Genomic DNA, 10,050 nt, shown 5'->3' with positions numbered 1-10,050 from the left:
AAGAAAATATCCAAAACTACTAGAAAAAACGGACAGATTGTCCAACACAGAATGATAGAGAGGCAGATGGCAGGTTACTCAGCAGCAGCAATCTCTGCCAGAACTCAACAGATACCTACAAAGTGCTGATGGGGGAAAGATCTGACCTAGACTTCTATACCCTGTGTGACAATCAGCAAAGGTATGTTAGTATATTGCTAGGGTTGCCACAATAAAATACCACACATTGACTTAAACAGTCAAAATTTATCTTCTCACAGTTTTGGAGGTTGGAAATCCAAGATCTGGGTATCAGCAGATTTGATTTCTTCCGAGGCCTCTCTCCTTTGCTTGCAGATGGCTGCCTTCATGCTATGTCCTCACATGTCCTCACATGTCCTCCAGGCACATAAACTCCTGGTATCTCTTTTGCATGTCTACATTTTCTCTTCCTAGAGGGAAATCAGATTGCATAAGAGCTCATGCTAATAGCCTCATTTTAACTTAACCATTTAAAGGTCCTATTGCCAAATATAGTCACATTCTGATGTAGTGGAGTTTAGGGCTTTATCATATGAATTGGGGGAGAGGATGCAATTCAATCTAACAAAGATTAAGAAAAAGACATATGCTGCTGCTGCTGCCAAGTCGCTTCAGTCGTGTCCGACTCTGTGCGACCCCATAGACGGTAGCCCATGAGACTCCCCCGTCCCTGGGATTCTCCAGGCAAGAACATTGGAGTGGGTTGCCATTTCCTTCTCCAATGCATGAAAGTGAAAAGTGAAAGTGAAGTCGCTCAGTCGTGTCTGACTCTTAGCGACCCCATGGACTGCGGCCCACCAGGCTCCTCTGTCCATGGCATTTTCCAGGCAAGAGTGCTGGAGTGGGGTGCCATTGCCTTCTCCACCCACAAAAAACTAGAGCCTTTATTACCTATAGATACTTGCTTCAAGAACCACTAAAAGCAATTTATCACTAATGAGAAATGAAAATTACAAAAAAATGGTAGAAATATATACAAAAAGTAATAATAAAGTTGATTATAAGTGAATTAAATTCCTCTGCCGAAAGCTAGAGATTATCACATTGGATTTTTAAGACATCCTGTTAAACGCCTCATCAAAGAGACATAGCCAAAACACAATGGCCCTAAGATCAAAACTAAGTGTATGAAATAAGAGTTAACAGTCACATATGAGTCAAATAAAGTGGGTACAATAATATTAGAATTACACCAAAAACAATTTAAGGAAAAAGGGATTAGTGAAGTAAAGAATACTAAATAATAATTAAAAGGAATTCTGCCAAGAAGATGGAAAAATCATAAACCTGTATTTACCTAAAACCTAATAAAATATCTCGGACTTTATTTTTTGGGGCTCCAAAATCACTGCAGATGGTGACTGCAGCCATGAAATTAAAAGACGCTTACTCCTTGGAAGGAAAGTTATGATCAACCTAGACAGCATATTCAAAAACAGAGACATTACTTTGCCAACAAAGGTCTGACTAGTCAAGGCTATGGTTTTTCCAGTGGTCATGTATGGATGTGAGAGTTGGACTATATAAAAGCTGAGCACAGAAGAACTGATGCTTTTGAACTGTGGTGTTGGAGAAGACTCTTGAGAGTCCCTTGAACTGCAAGGAGATCCAACCAGTCCATTCTGAAGGAGATCAGCCCTGGGTGTTCTTCGGAAGGACTGATGCTAAAGCTGAAACTCCAGTACTTTGGCCACCTCATGCGAAGAGCTGACTCATTGGAAAAGACTGATGCTGGAAGGGATTGGGGGCAGTAGGAGAAGGGGACGACAGAGGATGAGATGGCTGGATGGCATCACGGGCTCGATGGACATGAGTTTGAGTGAATTCTGGGAGTTGGTGATGGACAGGGGGGCCTGGCGTGCTGCAATTCATGGGGTCGCAAAGAGTCGGACACGGCTGAGCGAATGAACTGAACTGAACTGAATGAAATACACAGAATAAAAAGTGACACATCAGCAAATATATAATCATGATTGAAATATATTCAATCTTGAATATATATGCATTTGCACCCAGACAGACAGACAGACACACACACACAGATACATTTAAGTTTCTAACACAGAGAAAATATACATTCCCCTAGAATGTTCTGCCTTGTTAATTTGGCATATGGTTTTCAAACTTCAAGACTCAGTCTTACTTAGGTCTCTTAAGCAGAATTATTCATTACAACACTGGGGTCCCTTAAAATCACCCACATACATGGTATATAGTATTTGTAGAATGGTACCTATTTGTTTTCACTAGATGCTGAGTCCCTTGTTGGCACTGATGTGTTACCCATCTTTGCCATTCCTGGCACATAGTACATGGTTGAAAACTGCTTATTGGATGAATGAATCCATAGTCTCTGCCCCTGAGAAGCTCACAAAGCAGAGAAATAAGCAGCTAACATGCACTGGGAAAGTCTAAGTGCTGAACATGCTTGTAAGTGCCTTACAGGTGGTATTCCATTAGGCATCACAACATCCCTATAGGGTAAGTATTCAGATTATCTCCCATTAGAGATGAGAAAATTGAGATTACTGAGTTATTGTAACCTGTTCAAAGTCACAGAATTAATAAATAGCAGAATCAGGATTTGGCTCCAAATTCTCTGATCTCAGGGTCTGAGCCCTTCACCATCATATAATATTACATATTTTGTATATGAAAACAGAATCACTAATAGAAAGCAGTACTGGCCAAGCAATACATTCAGTGCTATTTTGCTAAAAAGACTAGTTGCACAAATTATATCTTAAAAAATCAATCTTTATTTTTTTGGCCACGCTATGCAGCATGTGGCATCTTAGTTTCCCAACCAGGGATCAAATTTGAGCCTTTTGCATTGGAAGCACAGAGTGTTAACCACTGGACTGCTAAGGAGGTCCCACCTGAATTTGTATCCTGACAAACTGTAAAATGATTCCCACATCTTTCCCTTTCCCTCTTCCCTGGATAGCATTTCTCTCTCCCAACTCCTCTGGAAGGTTGTGTTGGGTGGGAGATAAGGGAAGAAGTCATCTAGTCTCTTTCCTTGGAGTCCAGGTCCTCTCTGAGGTCATTCCAGAACCCTGTTGCTGCTGCTGCTGCTAAGTTGCTTCAGTCATGTCTGACTCTGCAACTCCATAGACAGTAGCCCACCAGGCTCCCCCGTCCCTGAGATTCTCCAGGCAAGAACACTGGAGTGGGTTGCCATTTCCTTCTCCCCACCCTACAACTCTATGGTCTTGGCAGGAATTGCAGAGTGGTGCTCTGTGACTCCAAATCCATCTGGCTCGGTGCTTCTCAGTACCCTTAATAGGGACAAGGAGTGATGAGTGGTCCAGCCCATGTGGACAACTGAGCATCTGCTTTGAATCGTCTATATTATCCAGAAAGTTTAGCTATAGGTCATTTGTTGGATTCTGAGAAAAACCTGGGGTGAAAAGGTGCAAGAAAACTATTTGCTTCTCAATCCTCATTATCATGAAAACATTATGAACTGTTTTATATTTTTGGTGCCTGAATCATATGGGTCATGAACTAACATATACACAAATCCAAGTATACTGACATATGCCATTGACAGCTTATTCTCAGTAAGGTAACAGTTAAGAAGAAAAACTGCTTTATTTGAGGAGATATGTATCAACTTCTCTTGAGTTCTGGAAACCCTCATGCTCCATCCAGTGTCACTGAGAAATTATTATACAGTGTACATTGTCCACTGTGTTGGTTTTATGGTACATTTGATCAGGGCTTATGAGACAATTTACCACTGAATAATTTCCCTCCAAATGTTGAAGCTGGAGACAGTTTAATTCATGTCTAACTTCAAAGCTGAAGCAATTGAGGGCTGCAGCTGAGCAGTGAACAGTTGGCAGGGTGAACATTGTAAAAAAGGCTGTGACTACAAAATTTAGAGTGCAAATTTCTGGCCAGTAATTTAACATCAATGGTCCATTTTAAGAAATCATCTAAAAAAGCTCCTCTGGTTTTCAAGGTAGATCTTTTAAGGCTCCAAATTGGTGAGAGAGGTAATAATGAAAATAATAATACTCTGTTGTTTGGTTGAGAGTTTTAAAATGTATTAATTTAATTTTAACATGGATTTTGTGGAGCCTTTATTCTATCGCACATGACAAACAAGAAAGATAAAGCTCCCAGGCAAGAAATGACTTATCTAAGCAAAATCGTATTGTTCTTAGGAAGTAGCAGAGATAAGACTTAAAACTAGATTTTCTTGTCTAAAACAACATCTTTCCCCCAAATCAAAGTTTTTTGTACTTTAATTTTTCATTATTTTTAACTGCCATCAGATGTGATCCTTTAGCTAAAGAGCTAGAATCTCTGCTGTGTTACATAAGGGAAGGACAGGCAGAAGATACTTGAGCTGAGAGGGACCTTAACGAAAGTCATCTGGTTCCATAGTTTTGCTTTAAGATGAGAAAATCAAGACCCAGAGAGACGGGGTTGTTGGATGATTTGAAACCAGAGTCAGAATCCATCTCGCCTCTTCATCAGCCTTTCTGCTACTTCCTGACACCTCACCAGAAGTAGTTCACCTCTCAACTCTTGAAATTGTGTTTATTTATTCAGTCTATATTTACTCATCTCTTTCTATGGGACAACTAATGGTTTAGTCCCAGAGAATACAAAAATTTACACTATGGATCCTTTAGGGAAGACAGATACACTATGGGCACTCCTAGTCCTTTAGGGAAGACAGATACATAAACAGTTACAATTACTATTGGAGGTTTGCAGAGATGAAGTGGATTAGCCAAAAGAAGTAATTAATTAGGCGTGCAAAACAAAGGGAAGACAACCAAGAAGTAAGAGGTGAGTTTTCAAGTAAGAAGAGAAGTTTGCTATCCAGACCATAGAGAAAGGGGTTTTGCATGAGAGAAAATGATTTGTGTAGTGAAGGATTTAGGGCTGTGAGAAATCACTGAGAGAAACATGCCAGTCTTTAGGTATGGGGAAGTCACCAAGACTCAGAGGACAGTGATAAGAAAAGAGAGCAGCAAGTACAGGGTGAGATGAAGGCTTCATACGTCATAGTAAGGAATATGGACTGTCTCCACAAGGAGATAGAGAGGGAAAGCGAAAATGAAAGTCGCTCAGTCGTGTCCGACTCTTTGCAACCCCATGGATTATGTAGTCCATGGAATTCTCCAGGCCAGAATACTGGAGAGGGTAGCCAGTTCCCTTCTTCAGGGGATCTTCCTAACCCAGGGATCACACCCAGGTCTCCTGCATTGCAGGCAGATTCTTTACCACCTGAGCCACCAGGGAAGCCACCATAAGGAGCTATTAAATCATGGAAAGCAGCAGATTTGATTTACAAATTGCCTTGTTAGGTGAGTGTTATTATCCCCGACTGTAGTGATGGAGGAACTACGGTTCACAGAATAAGTAACATACTCGTGTTTGTATGAGAGAGACAGAGAGAGAGAGAGAGAGAGAGAATTAAAGAGCCTCAACCAAGACTCAGGGATCCTGAGTCCAAACCCCAGGTTCTTTAGACATCACCCTGTGGCTCAGGCAGTAGAGAATCTGCCTGCAGTGCAGAGACCCAGGTTTGATCCCTGGGTCGTGAAGATTCCCTGGAGGAGATGGAAGCCCACTCCAGTATCCTTGCCCGGGAAATCCCATGGACAGAGGAGCCTGATGGGCTACAGTCCATGGAGCTGCAAAGAGTTGGACACGACTGAAGCTACTAACACACACACATAGTCACTCTGAGTGTAGGTGCTTTTGAAAGGGAGAGACTGAGTCCTAAGGTCCTGCCAGAGATGTACAGCGTGGAGAGTGGAGAGACACCATATGACTCCACCCCTGATGGAACACCCACCTGGCCACTGCTTGCCTCCAGAGCCTGCTTTTCTGATGGTCTGTAGAGTTCAGTTTATCTTTCCCCAGCTTCTGAGAAACAAATAAACGAAATGACGACACTATGGGGTTTATGTTGACAGGATAGTTAAGATATAAGCTGAAAGACATGATGGGAAGAAGGCACTGCCCATCTCTAGCTCAACACTCAGGAGAAGTCAGCTGATGCAGAAAAAACACTCCAGACTCACATTCTCCCTCACAATCCCTTTTTCTGTAGTCCAGATTATTCTGTCTCTAGACTCCTTCCCAAGAATTAACACATCAAGCTTGCCCTTTCTACATGATTCCAAGATCCAAACAAATCAGGTTTATCCTTTCTGTTCAAAAAAAATGCGTTTATTCTGTTTCATTTCCTATGTGATGCACTTTCTACTTATTGTGATTATAGACGTGAGAAACAAAGAAAATTATATCAGAAGAGTTTTAGCAGCAAGTCAGTCCAAGTGTAGCATCTTTTGTAGCTTTTGTATCCATAGCACCTAGCACAATCATTTGTGGCCAATTCATTGATAGCTTTGTACCTGGCCCACAGTAGACCCTCAATAATTTTTAAATTGCCCAAAGGTTTGATTCCCTCTCTAGCATCTTGGGTAAAAACTGGAAGAAAAAAATTATGATAGCCACCTATGCACAGCTGAGCAAATTTCTAAAAATGTAGAAGAATACCATTAAGAAAATAATAATTACCAGGTCAGTCATGGTCCAGTTAGAAAAACAGAAGCTAGGCCAAGTAATTCAATAGAGGAAATTTAATAGGAGAAACTCATTTTATGTGTCTTGGGAGAACTAAAGGTACAAACAGTGGATAGAGGAGTAACCCAGAAATTAGCAGAAACACACTGTCACCCTTAAGGATAGCAGGACAAAGGAAAAAAATGGGATTGGACTGAGAAGCAGGGCCGCAGAGAGGGAGGGGTTACCAGCGGGAGATGAAACAATCATGGAATCATTGCCACCTGGAAATTCTGCCTGAGACGGAGGAGGGGCAGAGAAATGCCCTGTCTTCTCTCTCCCTCCCACCCCCACCTCTGTCTGCTGCTAAGTCACTTCAGTCGTGTCTGACTCTGTGCGACCCCATAGACAGCAGCCCATCAGGCTCCCCCGTCCCTGGGATTCTCCAGGCAAGAACACTGGAGTGGGTTGCCATTTCCTTCTCCAACGCATGAAAGTGAAAAGTCAAAGTGAAGTCGCTCAGTCGTGTCCGACCCTCAGCGACCCCATGGACTGCAGCCTACCAGGCTTCTCCATCCATGGGATTTTCCAGGCAAGAGTCCTGAAGTGGGGTGCCATCGCCTTCTCCAGCACCTCTGTCTAGTGCCTTCCATTGGCCAATCCTAACAGAGTGACAGAAAGCAAGAATGTGTTATTATGAGAAATGTAGTTTGCAAGGCTTGGCTCTTTATACTACGATCAAGATTACAAAAGTGGTGAATGGGTCTGAGATCAAACAAGAAAACAGAAACAGATATCTAAAACTTCACTTTGAAGAGATAGCCATGGTTTCCATGCTGGCCTATTTACTTTTCATCCTCTTTTAATGTATTTTCCATTTACATAATTGAGATCATATAGGTTTTCCAAGTTTATGTCCTTCTCTGTTGACTCAGTATTATTTCCTATGTGTTTTCTTACATCATTTAAAATTTTATAAACTTGACTTTTATGGATGCATACTACTGCATTTTTATAGGAGTGCTATAACTTATTTCTTTATTATTGGACATCAAAAAATATATATCTATCAAAGTAATCTTTTTTAAAAAAGAACAAAGCTGAAGGATCTCAACAGACTTCATGACTTATTACAAAACTACAGTAATTAAGCCAGCATAGCACTGGTTCTAAGTTAGAAAAGTAGATCAATGTAACAGAATATAGAATCCAGAAACAGATCCCCACATACAGGGGCACTTGATTTGCAACTCTGAAGTTCAGAAGGAAAAAGGCAAGTTTTCCACAAGTGGTGCAAGGCAAATTGAGTATCCTTACGGTTCATTTTTTGAGCTTTGATCCTTGATCTCAACCTCAAAGGATGCACAGAAACTAATTCAAAGGGGATTAAAAATCTCAATGTAAAGGCTGAAACAATCAGGCTTCTAGCATAAAATATAGAATAATAATATCCTGACTTTAATACATATTAAAGGACACAAAATAAATAGGATGCAAAAGAACTTGCTATAAAAATGATTAAATGGATTATACCAATGTTAAGAATTTCTGTTTATCAAAAAGTGAATAAGTAAGCCATAGTTTGACTGGAAGCTATTATTTATAACACACAAATCCAACAAATAGAACACATTCTCACAATATATAAAGAACTTTCAAAAATGAATAAAAAAAAAAACACAGACAACCTGATTTTTTGAAGGCAAAAATACTTGGAACACTGCACCAAAAATCCTATTCAAATAGCAAGAACATTAAGAAGTATTTGATTTCGTTAGTCATAAGGGAAGATAAAACCACAATGAGATGCCACCATAAAACCACCAAAATGGCTAAAGTTAATGACTAGCTATATCAAGGGTAATCAAGGATATGGAACAACTGGAACTCTCATACATTAATGGTATCATTGTTAACTAGGTTAGGCACTTGGAAAACTGGTTTTCAGTATCAATGAAAACCAAGATGCAGGATATGGATGAAAATACATATACACTAAGTGAAATGAAAGTCGCTCATTTGTGTTCGACTCTTTGCGACCCCATGAACTATACAGTCCATGGAATTCTCCAGGCCAGAATACTAAAGTGGGTAGCCTTTCCCTTCTCCAGGGGATCTTCCCAACCCAGGGATCAAAAGCAGGTCGCCCACATTGCAGGCAGATTCTTTCCCAGCTGAGCCACAAGGCAAGCCCAAGAATACTGGAGTGGGTAGCCTATCCCTTCTCCAGGGGATCTTCCAAACCCAGGAGTCGAACCGGGGTCTCCTGCATTACAGGCAGATTCTTTACCAACTGAGCTATGAGGGAAGCCCATGTATACACTAAAGACACGTACAAAAATATATATAGAAACTTCATTCATAATGGACCCAAACTGGAAAAACAACATGACTGTCCATCAACAGGAGGATGGATGTGAAACATTGTGAAAAATGTGTACAATGTAATTGGAAACAGTAACAGGAAAAAAAGAAAGAAAGCGAAGTCACTCAGTCCTGTCCAACTCTTTGTGACCCCATAGACTGTAGCCTACCAGGCTACTCCGTCTATGGAATTTTCCAGGCAAGAGTACTGGAGTGGGTTGCCATTTCCCATTTATATTCACAAAACTGGATGAACTTTACAAACATAAAGCATAATGAAAGAATCACAGAAGGCAGTTACTATATGGTTCTATCTATATGAAGTTGTTGAATAGGCAAAATCAGTCTATGTACATGGAAGCTGGGTAGTGGTTACCTCTGGTGATGGGTTATTAAAGAGGAAGAGGGAAGCAGGAGACCACTGGAATAGAGGAATGTTCTATAGCTTGATGTGAGTGGTAGACACACCATCTATGTTTGTATGAAAAAATGGACTGAACTAAACACTTAAGATTTTGCAATACTGTAAGTCAATTATATATTTAAAAAAGTACCAAAATATTCCCTAGGATAAATAATATGCTACTGTATATTTTTGCATGTACATCTTAACCCATACACCTATCTACATAAATTGGAAAGACCATGAAGCATGGTGCTAAGCATGCCCGCTCTGAAGTCAGACTGCCTCAGGTTAAACTCTTGCTCTGTAAATTACCAGATGTGCAAGTGTGGGCATGGTATATCTGCTCAATTTCCTTACCTTTTTCCTCACCAATAAGATAGCAATAATAATAGTATCTATCGCATACGGTTTAATGAGATGTAACTGTTCTACTATGTAATTCACTTAAAACATTGCCTGTACATACTAAGTATTTGATAATTGCATCTGAATTCTTCAGAGAAGCAGAACCAATAGAACACTGATTGACTTTTTTTTTTCATTTTCCTTTTTATTTTTTTTAAAGGAATTGGCTCATGCAATTAGGGTAGCTGCCAAGTCCAAGATCTGCAGTCAGCAAGCTGGAGCCCCAGGAGAGCCAATGGTGCCGTTCCAGCCTGAACACCAACAGGCCTGAGACCCAGTAAGAGCAGATGCTTCTTTAGTTTGAGTCCAAAGGCAGG

The 10,050-nt window shown here is 40.6% G+C and overlaps 1 long non-coding RNA gene across 1 annotated transcript in view; it reads right to left on the bottom strand.

Annotated features, from left to right (window-relative positions):
- Positions 1-355: 355 nt before the first annotated feature.
- Positions 356-10,050, bottom strand: part of LOC128045793 (uncharacterized) — a 37,406-nt gene continuing 27,711 nt past the window's right edge. Inside the window, exons 4-5 of the long non-coding RNA XR_008199159.1 lie at positions 7,122-7,220; positions 356-431 (exon numbers count right to left, since the gene is read on the bottom strand). This is a non-coding gene — a long non-coding RNA (uncharacterized LOC128045793). The remainder of the gene's footprint in view (positions 432-7,121; positions 7,221-10,050) is intronic.

The sequence above is a fragment of the Budorcas taxicolor genome, chromosome 3 (genome assembly GCF_023091745.1).
Source record: "Budorcas taxicolor isolate Tak-1 chromosome 3, Takin1.1, whole genome shotgun sequence".
NCBI lineage: Eukaryota > Metazoa > Chordata > Mammalia > Artiodactyla > Bovidae > Budorcas > Budorcas taxicolor.
This window is presented reverse-complemented; position numbering and strand designations above follow the sequence as displayed.